At 35.2% G+C, this 12,543-nt stretch overlaps 1 protein-coding gene across 7 annotated transcripts in view; it reads left to right on the plus strand.

Moving 5' to 3' along the window:
* The window catches only part of WNK1 (WNK lysine deficient protein kinase 1), a 148,462-nt gene that overhangs the window by 37,621 nt on the left and 98,298 nt on the right, over window positions 1-12,543 (plus strand). The window lies entirely within an intron of this gene.

The following is a 12,543-nucleotide window of genomic DNA, read 5'->3' on the forward strand; positions in this document are numbered from 1 at the left end:
TGTCCTTGTTCAAGAAAGAGCCAAAAGACAAAACAACAAAAAAACAATATAGATCTAAGAAGAGAATCCAGAAGAATCAATGAGTATCCAAAAGTCTAAATCAAAATGCCACCATACTCAGTAAGGTTCGCAAAGACTTGGCTTATGGCAAGTGAGAAAGAAAACCAGAATATTTTAAGGAGGGATAAAGGAAGCAATTAAAACAGTTGCAGAAGTTAGATTCACATTGAACTTCGTAAAACCACAACAAAAAAAGCTGCCGAATGCAGGAAAAAAATTCTAATGATGACATAAAAAATAACAATAAGTGAGTTCAGTGAAAAGAGAAACAATATATGGATACTTGATATTTCTAAAAGACCAATAATTTTGGGGGGATCCTCAGTAATTAAAAAATTTGGGGGGGAATGGCTGGCATACATCGTTACATTAATTTTAGGTGTGCAACATAGTGATTCAACCTCTCTATACATTATGCTGTGTTCACCATCTGTCACCATACAATGCTATTACAATATCATTGGCCAATTCCTTTTGTTGTTCCTTTTATTCCTGTAACATATTCATTCTTAAAAGACCAATAATTGATAGGCTAGAAGAAAGCTTTTCTGAGTTTTGAAAAAGAAATTCTTTGTACATAGACTGAAAGAACTCATTTTATTCTAATCATAAAAACAAGATAAGGGACCCACATCTTAGACATATTCTAGCAAAATAATTGAAATTTAGATTGGGGAGGTGTGCTTGGCTGGCTCAGTTGGTATAGTATGCAACTCTTTATCTTGGGTAATGAGTTTAAGCCCCTGATTGGNGGGCAACTTCTAAATATCCACGTAGAGAACTACTTTTATTTACCTAAGATCTAAAATCAGATTCTTCACTCCAACTAGATGCTAGAAGACCATGACATCTACTGTGTTTAAAGGGAGTATTGAAACAAGAATTAGGGCATCAAGGATTGAAGTCATTTTATAATGACTAACAGTATGTATGAAAATGGTTAAAATTGTAAACATGGCTATGAAGGAATATAAAAGCCATGTGAGTAACAGTCTGTGGCATCAAAAAGGAAACAATAATCTTCAGATTACTCTAACAACTAAAGTATTGTAAGGTAAGTGGTAAACATGTTTTGAATTCAAATGTAAGGCACTCCAGAGATCCTGATACTAGATAATAAGTTAAAGAATGTTGCTGGACAACTTAAAATTTAAGTACTAGTAGAATTAAATAAGGTATCTTCCAAATCACTGGGAGAAAAAATGAAAAGAAAAATAATTCCATCATATGTTAGGTTGAATTATATACCTGTATTCAGCCATTATGACTAACAAAATTACAGTTTTATTTGGTTCAGCTTTATAATATGGTTTAATTGTATTTCTACATTTTTTAAAAATCCTGAAATCTCCATCCCTTTTTGAGTTTAAGTGCAGGTGCCGCACCCTTCTTATACTTTGAATTGTTTTTGTTTTATCTTTGTACCTAATAACCCTGTGTATTATTTCAATAAGAATTTGGTTTGGCGAGCTGACCTTAGGATAATAACATACTGTTGATAGAGTTCCNGTTTGAATTGTTTTTGTTTTATCTTTGTACCTAATAACCCTGTATTATTTCAATAAGAATTTGGTTTGGCGAGCTGACCTTAGGATAATAACATACTGTTGATAGAGTTCCATTATGATCTTTGACTTGTTGCTGAAGCCATTATACTAAACAAATCTTATTTTATTTCTGTTTTAAAAATTTTTTTAAGAATGCTTAGTTTTGAGAGAGAAAGAGACAGTATGAATGGGCAAGGGGCAGAGAGAGAGGGAGATGCAGAATCCGAAGCAGGCTACAGGCTCTGAGCTGTCAGCACAGAGCCTGACATGTGGCTGGAACTCCAGAACTGTGAGATCATGACCTGAAACAAAGTCACTAACTGAGCTACCCAGGCTGTACACACCCCCATTACTTTTTTCCCTTCTAGAAATAAAAGAAGGCAATGAAAAAAACAACAACTTTATTTTACTTAATTTTGGGTTACTCTTTGAATAGAAGTATGGAAGTATTGGTGTATTAGAACTGATTTCTGTGGCAGAGTATAAAGGTTGAGACTGGGGTTTCTTTTTTTTTTTTTTTTTTTTTTTTTTTTTTTTTTGAGAGAGAGNCTAAATGAAACTGTTATATAAACAAGCTTCATTGTTGAGATGGGTAGTAAGTAAGATAGTTCTGAAGCTTCAGCTGATTTCCTTGTCAGTAAAACTTTGCAGCCAATCCAAGATCATGTATAAAATACAGTTAGATCTAAGATCAGACTATTTAAATTCCTTATATATACACTGATTATATCATAACTGATTTTTTAAAAAAGATCCCTTAAAACCAGTTCATTGGGTGAAATGACACTTGGATTAAGTATTAATAATAATATTAATGGGAAGTAGTCTAGTTTCTAGTTAAACTTATTGAGAGGTCAGTATTGAGGTAGCATTATTTATTTGCCTTGGAAATAAGAATATGTGATATTTGTAACTTTTCCTCTTATTTAGGGAGTTGATAAGATGATTAACAGACATTATTTTTCTCTTTTTATTTTATTTTTAATTAATTTTTAATTTACAACCAAGATAGCTGGCATATACTGCAACAATGATTTCAGGAGTAGATTCCAGTGATTCATCTCCTGTGTATAACACCCAGTGCTCATTCCACTAAGGGTCTTTCTTAATGGCCCCTTACCCATTTAGCCCATCCCCCTCTTAAAACCCCTCCAGCAAGCCTGTTTGTTCTCTATATTTAAGAGTCTTATAGGTTTTGTCCCCCCTCCTTGTTTTTTTTTTTAAAATTATTTTTGCTTCCCTTCCCTTATGTTCATCTGTTTTGTATCTTAAATTCCTCATATGAGTGAAGTCATAGGGTATTTGTCTTTCTCTGACTAATTTCGCTTAGCATAATACCCTATAGTTCCATTCATGTAGTTGCAAATGACAAGATTTCGTTCTTTTTGATTGCTGAGTAATACTCCATCTCTCTCTCTCTCTCTCTCTCTCTCTCTCTCACACACACACACACACACACACACACACACATCTTTATCCGTTCATCTGTTGAATGGATTTTGGGCTCTTTCCATACTTTGGCTATGGTAGATAGCCCTGCTATAAACATTGGGGTGCATGTGCCCCTTCAAATCAGCACTCCTGTATCCCTTGGATAAACACCTAATAATGTAATTGCTGGGTCATAGGGTAGTTCTGTTTTTAATTTTTTGAGGAACTCCCATACTGTTTTCTAGAGAGGCTGCACCAGTTTGCATTCCCACCAGCTGTGCAAAAGAGACCGTCTTTCTTCACATCCTCGCCAACATCTGTTGCTACCTGAGTTGTTAATGTTACCCATTCTGACGGGTGTGAGGTGGTATCTCACTGTGGCTTTGATTTGTATTTCCCTGATGATGAGTGATGCTGAGCATCTTTTCATGTGTCTGTTAGCCATCTGGATGTCTTCTTTGGAGAAGTGTCTATTCGTGTCTTTTGCCCATTTCTTTACTGGATTATTTGTTTTAGGGGTGTTGAGTTTGATGACTTCTTTATAGATTTTGGATGCTAACCCTTTATCTGATATGTCATTTGCAAATATCTTCTCTCATTCTGTCAGTTGCCTTTTAGTTTTGCTGATTGTTTCCTTCACTGTGCAGCAACTTTTTATTTTGATGAGGTCCCAATAGTTCATTTTTGCTTTTGCTTCCCTTGCCTCCAGAGATATGTTGAGTAACAAGTTGCTGAGGCCAGGGTCACAGAAGTTTATGCCTGCTTTCTCCCCTAGGATTTTGATGGCTTCCTGCTTTATGTTTAGGTCTTTCCTAAACATCCATTTTGAGGTTATTTTTGTGTATGTTGTAAGAATGTGGTCCAGGTTCATTTTTCTGCATGTCGCTGTCCAGTTTTTCCAGCACCATTTGCTGAAGAGGCTGTCTTTATTCTATTGGATATTCTTTCCTGCTTTGTCAAAGATGAGTTGTTGGCCTTATATTTGTGGGTCCATTTCTGGGTTCTCTGTTCGCTTCCATTGATCTGTGTGTCTGTTTTTGTGCCAGTACAATATTGTCTTGATGATTACAGCTTTGTAATACAGCTTGAAGTCCAGAATTGTGATGCCTTCAGTTTTGGTTTTCTTTTTCAGGATTGCTTTGGCTATTTGGGTTTTTTGTGTGTGTGTGTGGTTCCATACAAATTTTAGGATTGTTTGTTCTAGCTCTGTGATGAATGCTGGTGTTATTTTGATAGGGGTTGCATTGAATATGTAGATTGCTTTGGGTAGTATTGACATTTTAACAGTATTTGTTCTTCCAGTCTAGTAGCATGAAATCTATTTCTATTTTTTTGTGTCTTCAATTTCTTTTATAAGATTTCTATAGTTTTCAGGCACTGTTTTTCTCTTAAGTATAAAAGAATTATGTATAATATCTCGAATATATTTCAAGATGTACATCGAGTACCCACCTAATGTGAGGAAGTAGAACATTATCTACAACTTTGAAGTTGTCAGTGTGCTTCTCCCCAGTAGCATCCCCTTATTCAGGAAAATTCCTTATCCTGAATTTTGCATTGCATTTTCTTAAGTGTCAAGGGCAGGGTTCCTCAAAATTAAGTAATCTTTAGGCTTGTGTGTGTGTGGTAAAATACATAATATTAATTTATAAAAATGTACCATTTTGTAAGTGTATAATTTCAGTGGCATTAAGTATATTCACAGTGATGTGCAGTCATCACCACCATCCATATCCAGATTTTTTTTTTTAACATCCCAAACTGAAAATCTGAGCTCATTAAACACGTATTTTACATTCTGCTCTCCCCACAACCTCTGGTGGTGACCTCTTTTTTATTTTTCAGATCTGTGAATTTGCCTGTTCTAGGTACTTCATAGAATCATGCAGTATTAGTCCTTTTGCATCTGGATTATTTCACTTAATATAATGTCCTCATGGTTCATTCATGTCATAGCATGTGTCAGAATTTCCTTTTTAAGGCTGAATAATATTCTCTTGTATGTATTTACCACATTTTGTTTTCCATTCATCCATTGATAGGCATGTGCATTGTTTTTACCCATTGGCTATTGTGAATAATGCTTATACGAACACTGGTGTACAAGTATATGAGATGCAGCTTTTAATGTTTTAATGCACATTTTCTTTTAGCTAATATACCAAGGAGTGGACTTAACTAGATTGTGTGAAATTCTGTGTTTAGCTTTCTAAGAAGATGCCATATTGTTTTCCACAGTGGCTATATCATTTTACATTCCTCCCAGTAATGCACAAGGGTTCCAGTTACTCTGCATCCTTGGTAACACTTATTAGTCTGTAGGTTCTTTTGTTTTTTAAATAATAGTCATCCTAATGGGTTTGAAGTGGTATTTCAGTGTTAGATGTGTTTTAAAGGAAAAAGCTTAGGGGACCTTAATGTGACTTAAATTATTAAAATGTTACATGTGTAAATAGACAACAAAGTACACCTTCATACACAACTATAAAATCAAAACAGATGATTTAAATGCACATTAAGACCAACTAAAATCAAATTAGTGTTTTTCTTGTAGTCTGAATCAAACTGCTGCAGTAAGCCTTCCTTTATAAATAACTCAGTCTGGAAGCCCCTGGGTGGCTTAGTTGGTTGAGCATCTGACTTTGGCTCAGGTCATGATTTGAAGGTTTGTGGGTTTGAGCCCTGCCGTTGGGCTTTTTGCTGAGCCTGTTTCGGATTCTCTGTCTCCCTCTCTCTCTGCCCCCCTCCCCGTCCTCCTCCCCCAGTCTGTCTGTGTGTCTGTCTGTCTCTGAAAAATAAACATAAAAAATTACAAATAACTCAGTCTTGTGAGAATGCCTTTTTCAATTACAAATTATAACTGTAACAACTTTAAATAGTAAAGAAATTCAGAGTAAATAGTTGACTGGCGGAAATATCCTGACATTAGAACATGCCAATCTATCTGCAGCCAAAATTTATTTACAGAATTAACAATACATGGAATTTATAAATTGCCACTTAGGTTATTTGATTGCTAATGTAATTTAACAAATAAACTGCCTCCGGGGCTCCTGGGTGGCTCAGTTGGTTAAGCGTCTGACTTCATCTCAGGTCATGATCTTATGGTTTGTTAGTTTGAGCCCCGAGTGGGGCTCTGTGCTGATAGGTCAGAGCCTGGAGCCTGCTTCGGATTCTGTTTCCCTCTCTTTCTGCCCCTCCCCTGCTCATACTCTGTCTCTTTCAAAAATAAATAAGCTTTTAAAAAAATAATAAAACTAAACTTTTTGGTCAACTAGTTGAGTTAGAATATACATACATAAATTTGTAGTTAATTGTCTAAGAGTACAGAAATCTTTTACCTATTCCTGATATGTCTGTAGTCCCAAATTAAGGAATTGGTAACCTTTGATGACTTTTTTCAGCACTTTGACTGCAGTGTAAACGTGGCCAAATGTGAATTAAATTCAGGAATACATATGGGATAATAAATCCCTGTGAATGGAGTAGCTGCCATAAAAATAATGCTGTTTATGTAATTATTTTCACAGTCTTGAAAGCTTACATGCAGTATGTTGAATTGTCAAAATATTTCTTAGTCAAGAAAGACGATGTTTCCATTTTACAGACAAGGAAACTAAGACTCGTGTCAATGATTTTAGCCATATGAGTGCGAAAGAAGAGATAAATATGGCATGTGACCATATAGGAATCCTTCCTCTCTGTGCCTTGTTATTTGGAAGTGTTGGGGAAACAAGGTGGATGAGAGTAGATTTTGAATTTGGATTTATGTAATATTTTTCAAACATACTGGCTGATTTTACACTATTTCGAGCAAGGAAGGGACTTGACATGATAAAAATAGTGTTTTGGGGAACATCTGTGTCTAAAGGATAGATTGAGGTAGGAAAAGTTAATAGTTATTTTGGCATGAGATAGTTGTATATTTTACTAGTTTGCAGCAGTGGAATGAGATGTGGAGAATGATGGTTATTACAGGGATTGAAAAGTTCCCATTCATGTTGTCTGGGAAGACAAAGAAATTTGAGAAATTGGGTAGCTGAAATGGATAAACTGATTTGTGGAAGAAACTTTGTAGGGTTGGATTTATATTGAGTCTTGAGTCATAAAATGTGCAGTAGATATTTGTGGATATTAATTTGAATTCCAGAATTAGTAAAGCATTACATTAAAATAGACCCTTTCAAACATGAACATAAAATTTCATTAAGGCAGGTGCACTTGTGCAAATCGGGCTGTTTTTGCTTTTACTTACTCTCTTGCTGCTTTCTGTGTTTCTGGGTCTCCCTGGAAAGTAGAAATATTTATTCCCTGCCCCCAAGTGGGTATGAAAAGAAGGGAGAGCTTAAGATTGAGCTGATGAGAGGATCCTAGAAGAGAAAATGATACACAAGTATTTAAATTTAACATGAATGGGTATGTTAGATTCTTCTCCTGTGTTCTTTCCCTCTCTGTCTCTCTCAAAAGACTTTAAAAATGTTTGCTTTGGTCTTGTTTTCTTAGGTGAATACCCTGTCATGCACATTAAAAAGCAAATTAATTGTATTCTTATATACTAGACTTAATTTTATTGATTTCTGGACAAAGTGAGATGTTTTGGATATCAGGCTCAGTGAATTCTTTGATGAGATTCTTGCTTTACAGTGTGCGCCTACAGCATTTGCTTTCCTGTGGGGGCAGATGCTTAACTGGGTGACCAGCTAAGTTTCAGTGCTAATAACTCCGTTTTGAGTTTTTGGTTCTGTTTTGTTGGTCTCCCCTTTGGCAACCTTTCATTGCCCCCATTTAAAAAACTTTGCAGACTTTCTCATATCCACTGGAGGATATCATTTGTCTCTGAAGTATAAAATTTCCTTCCTATAATGAGCAAGAATTTTTTAATCTTTATCCCTGTCCACATTCAACTTCCCTTCTTCTCCCTTTCCAGCCCTTTTGCTTTCTTTGGAAAGTTATTTTGAGGCCCTACCTATAACAATTGGAGTGTAGCCCTCTCAGTTAATTGCCTTCACATTCAAGTAAAACTTTTGAATTTATGTAGATGGCTAAATGTATTCTGAGTTTTGCTATTATAATGGATATTGTAAGTCATTTAGTGAAAAGCTGTTTTTTAATAGGACTAATAACTGTGGTTACTTTCTTTCGTGGTTCAGCTATATAAGTATCTGCTGTATTTGTAGTGTTCACATAAAGCTTTCTATATTTGCTAGGTTCTAGGTATGTTTGAATAGATTGGTTTTTGTGCTCCCTCACCCCACAAAGAGATGAATGGAGAGACCCTCTTAGGCTCTAAATTTACATATTTGTGTCCTAGATTTGGGGATGAATTGGAGGTTGCTTAATGACAGAACTATATAAAGTAGTCTGGTTTGAGAAAGCACTCTTAACTTTTTTGTGTAAGTAGATCTTTTTTTTTCTTTCTGCTTTAAAACAGAGAACCTTTCTGTAAGTAAATGAAATGCAAATAAAGATGAGCCAGATTGGGGAAAATGGACTGATTGGGAGCAGTTAGAATACCAGGGTTTGTTTTGTTTTGTTTTTTACTATTCTTTTGATAACCTTTTTGTCTCTGAAACTGGTATTCACTATTTCAGAATAGTTCTTAGAAGACTTCATGGAGAAGCAAGTGACACAATGTCATTTTTAAATATCCCTCTACCCTCCCTCGCCCTCATAATTATCGTTATCTATTGACCCGTTTAGGAAAATTCAGCTAACTAGACTCTTCTCTCTGGGAAAGACCCAATTACTCTCTAAGAGTACCAGACAGGAAGGCTTACAGAAGTTTGTAGGAGTAGTTTACTCTAGATTTGGCCACTTAAAATCCAGGTTTTAATTTTTGTATTATATTTCAAAACACCTTTAAAGTCCTATTAATCATTTTTGTTGTTGTTAACATTTAAGAGTTTTTGCATGAAAATAATTACTTTGCTTCTATTATTAATTTTCCCAGGCCCTCAAACTCTAATTATTCTGGAGTTTTCAAGAAAAAGAATACAAGTTACTTACATAGTTAAAAAAAATTATTTAGTAGACAGAAGTATAAAATAGTTCTGTCATCATAGAATTGTTATTAGACCATGTAGGCCTATAAGAGATAGATATGCCAGACTTAAATGATTATTTATATGATTCCTGTTTTTCAAAACACAGAATATTTAAGAAAATTCTTTCTTTACCAAGTGGTTACTGAAATTCATGCTGTACTCAAAAGCAATGTTTCAAATTCCTTTCCCCCTGAAGACAAATTTTTATTTCTACATCCCAACACCCACAAATAGTATCACTTTAAAAGATGGAAAGAGATACCCAGGTCTTTGCTAAGTCAGTGTGGTGCAAAAAATGATAAAGAGGGAGGACTCCAGTATTGACCTAAAATATTTTAATCAAGGGATTCCAGGCACTTCTCTCCACCCATATTTTGATGTGTAAACTTGTCATCTGTGGTCTTAATTTAGCAGTAAAACTTTGAATATTACTTAAAATAAAATGCTACAGAAGCTTAAATGCTAAACCAGACTTGAGGGCCAGGTAATTTGGGAGTATAGATGTTAGCCAATAAAATTAATTAATGACAACCGATCTCCCTGTTTCAGGTACACAATTTGTTTGGAAGGTTTGCTTCTGCGGCTAATTAAATAAGCAGTAGGGATAGAATTGCTACTTTAGATAATACTGAAATTTGAGGATAAAGGGAAAAATGCCTCTAGAGGATGTTTAAAATAAGTTCTTAAAAGCAAGCAAATGAAGATGTACAAATTGCTATAAGGCCATTGTACCAAATACTAACATTGTGTTTCTCACCCAAGAAGAAATTGCATCAGCAAATAATCTGCGGAGCACTGTTAGTGGATGCTTCTGAGATGAACAATTGTTTTAGTTGTTGCCCAGCTCCCCATCTCCACCCCTCAGCAGCTGGGACTGTGCATGTTATAGGAGGTCATGTGACAGTGATCCTTAGTTTTGTTCATTTAGCCTGTCAAAACAATTTTATGTAGGTGGAAAGAAATGAATGAAATGAATAGAGTGGGTTAGCTGCATCAGCTCTAGTTTACACTGAAGGTAATGAATGATAATGTATCAAGCCTCCAGGAATATCCAGCTTGATAATGCTGGAGAGAAGGTGCTAAAAAGCAACAGAGGCTACTCTGTTCTAAATCTCATCTGATTCTTTATTTAAAAATGTTATCATTGTCTTCATGATAACTTGATTGGCAGTTGGTAATATTTAAAAAATATATATTCTTCTTACTGTACCTTCAGTTATAATTTAGTAAAGAGACTAGTCCTTTTCAGTGAACCGTAGTTAGTAGCAAATCTCAATATGGCTTTTCTGAGAAGAAAATAGTTTTAGAAGCTTTACAGAACGTTTAAGGTGTATAGTAAATGGAACATGAGCTTTGAATCAAATCTTTGTTTAATTCTTGGTTCTGCTTTTCATGTGAACTTAAGGGATATGTTAAATTTTTTTCTGAGTCTGTTAAGTCATACTACCTAATAGCTCACAAGAGTTTTTCGGAGAATTAATGAGAACAGAGTTAAACAACCAGCTAAGTAGGAAACACTTGGCATATATTTTTAAAGCCCCAACTGTTCTTACTGGTCTGTGAGCTTGTTGGTTTTGATCTGTTTTACTATTGTCTTAAAATTTGGAGGCACATTGGAGTACCTGGGTGGCTCATCCGGGTAAGTGTACGACTCCTGATTTCGGTTCAGGTCATGATCATGAGTTTGAGCCCTGCATCTGGCTCTGCACAATCAGAACAGAGCTTGCTTGGTATTTTCTCTTCCTTTCTCTCTTCCCCTCCCCTGCTCTCTCTCAAAAATAAATAAATAAACATTTAAACAAATTTAGGGGTGATAAAATAATTTACTTCTGAGATATCAAATGCTCCTAGATTAAAAAATAGATTTAGTCATAGGTACAAGTTGACAAATTATAGAAAGAAGCACCAAATCACTTGTTTGGGCTTTTCCCCCACTTAGTTGATAGTCTGTACTCATGCAATTACATATTTCTAATTTAAATAAGGTTCTCAGACCCTTTAAAATAAGTCTTCAGTAATTTTCAGGGAGGCTAAAAATTACAACAGATATTTAAAATAGCCTCTATTGCAGCATAGATGACTTCTAGGCAAAATTAGATAAAAGTTAGTATTTCGATAGAATTTTAAGGCTGTCGTTTATTGTATTCTCAAGTAATATTGGTTGTAGTTTTTAGGTGAAGACAGAGTCCCTGTTTGAGTTCTTTTTTCCCCCTTCCTTTTTTGTATTTTGCTATAAATAAGTGGTTGGCTGCTTTAAAAAAAATTTTTTTTTTTTACGGTTTTTTAAATTTATTTTTGAGAGAGAGAGAGAGACACAGGGGAGGATCAGAAGGAGAAGGAGACACAGAATCCGAAGGAGCTCAGGCTCCAGGCTCTGAGCTAGCTGCCAGCACAGAACCCGACGCAGGGCTCGAACCCACAAACCGTGAGATCATGACCCGAGCTGAAGTCAGACGCTTAACCGACTGAGCCACCCAGGCGTCCCTGTTGGCTGCTTTTTAACAATGGGCTTTTACAAATCATTTTTTAAAATCAAATGGCAGCAGCTGTGATCTTTGTATTAGACTTCCTGAGACTATGAGTCAATTTCAGTTCTTTAAGTCCTAGAAATTTCTTTATTCCTAGGAAATGCTAACTGCTTGTTAAAGATAGACATGCACTTCTTTTTTCTTGGAAAGCACTTTCATGGATTCATTTGCTATATGGCTAGTTAGCAAGTTATGCTAGGTTGTCTGATAGTAAAGATAGAACACTGAAAAAGCATTTTGTCACTGCTTTTAGAGTAAGTCTCAATGAAATATGACTTGTGATTAAATGATACAAAAGAAGCATATATGTAGTTTGTAAAAACATATAAATAAGGAGGGGGGATGATCACCTAGAGTAAGGGACAGTCAGGTGAGTTGTCCCTGAGGAAATGAATTGATCTTTGAAAGGTAACTGGGCATTAACTAGACAAAAAATGTTGATACAAGGGCATCTTAGATAGAAGACAAAGCACGTATGAAGGACCTGTATGGGAAGAAGCATAGCATGTTTGAGAATGCAAAAGGTTAGAGTGATAAGAAATTAGGCTTGAAAAATGGGCAAGGACCATAGTGATTTTCACCATTGTCTTAAAGGCTGTAGAAAGTTAGTAAATAGTTTTAAACAGAATCTAAAACTGCAGTTGGGTGATGCATTCTAATTTCAGATATGTGAAAAATGGTATTTCTAAAAATTATGTAGACATACCTTAGAACTGATTTAATTGACACTAAAAACATTCTGGCTATATATGGAGAAAATGGAAAACAGATTGAATAAGGGTAAGATTAGGTTTGGAAAACAACTTAGTAGATTATTGCAGGACTTCAGAAGAGGTCATGATGGTTTGAAATAGGATGGTGGTGGTAGAGAAAGATATAAGTAAATTACTTTTAAGTAAGTTTCAACAGAAAATTTACCCAAGCCTTATGTAC

This window comes from Crocuta crocuta, unplaced genomic scaffold, assembly GCF_008692635.1.
Source record: "Crocuta crocuta isolate KB4526 unplaced genomic scaffold, BGI_CrCroc_1.0 scaffold72, whole genome shotgun sequence".
In the NCBI taxonomy this organism is placed as follows: domain Eukaryota; kingdom Metazoa; phylum Chordata; class Mammalia; order Carnivora; family Hyaenidae; genus Crocuta; species Crocuta crocuta.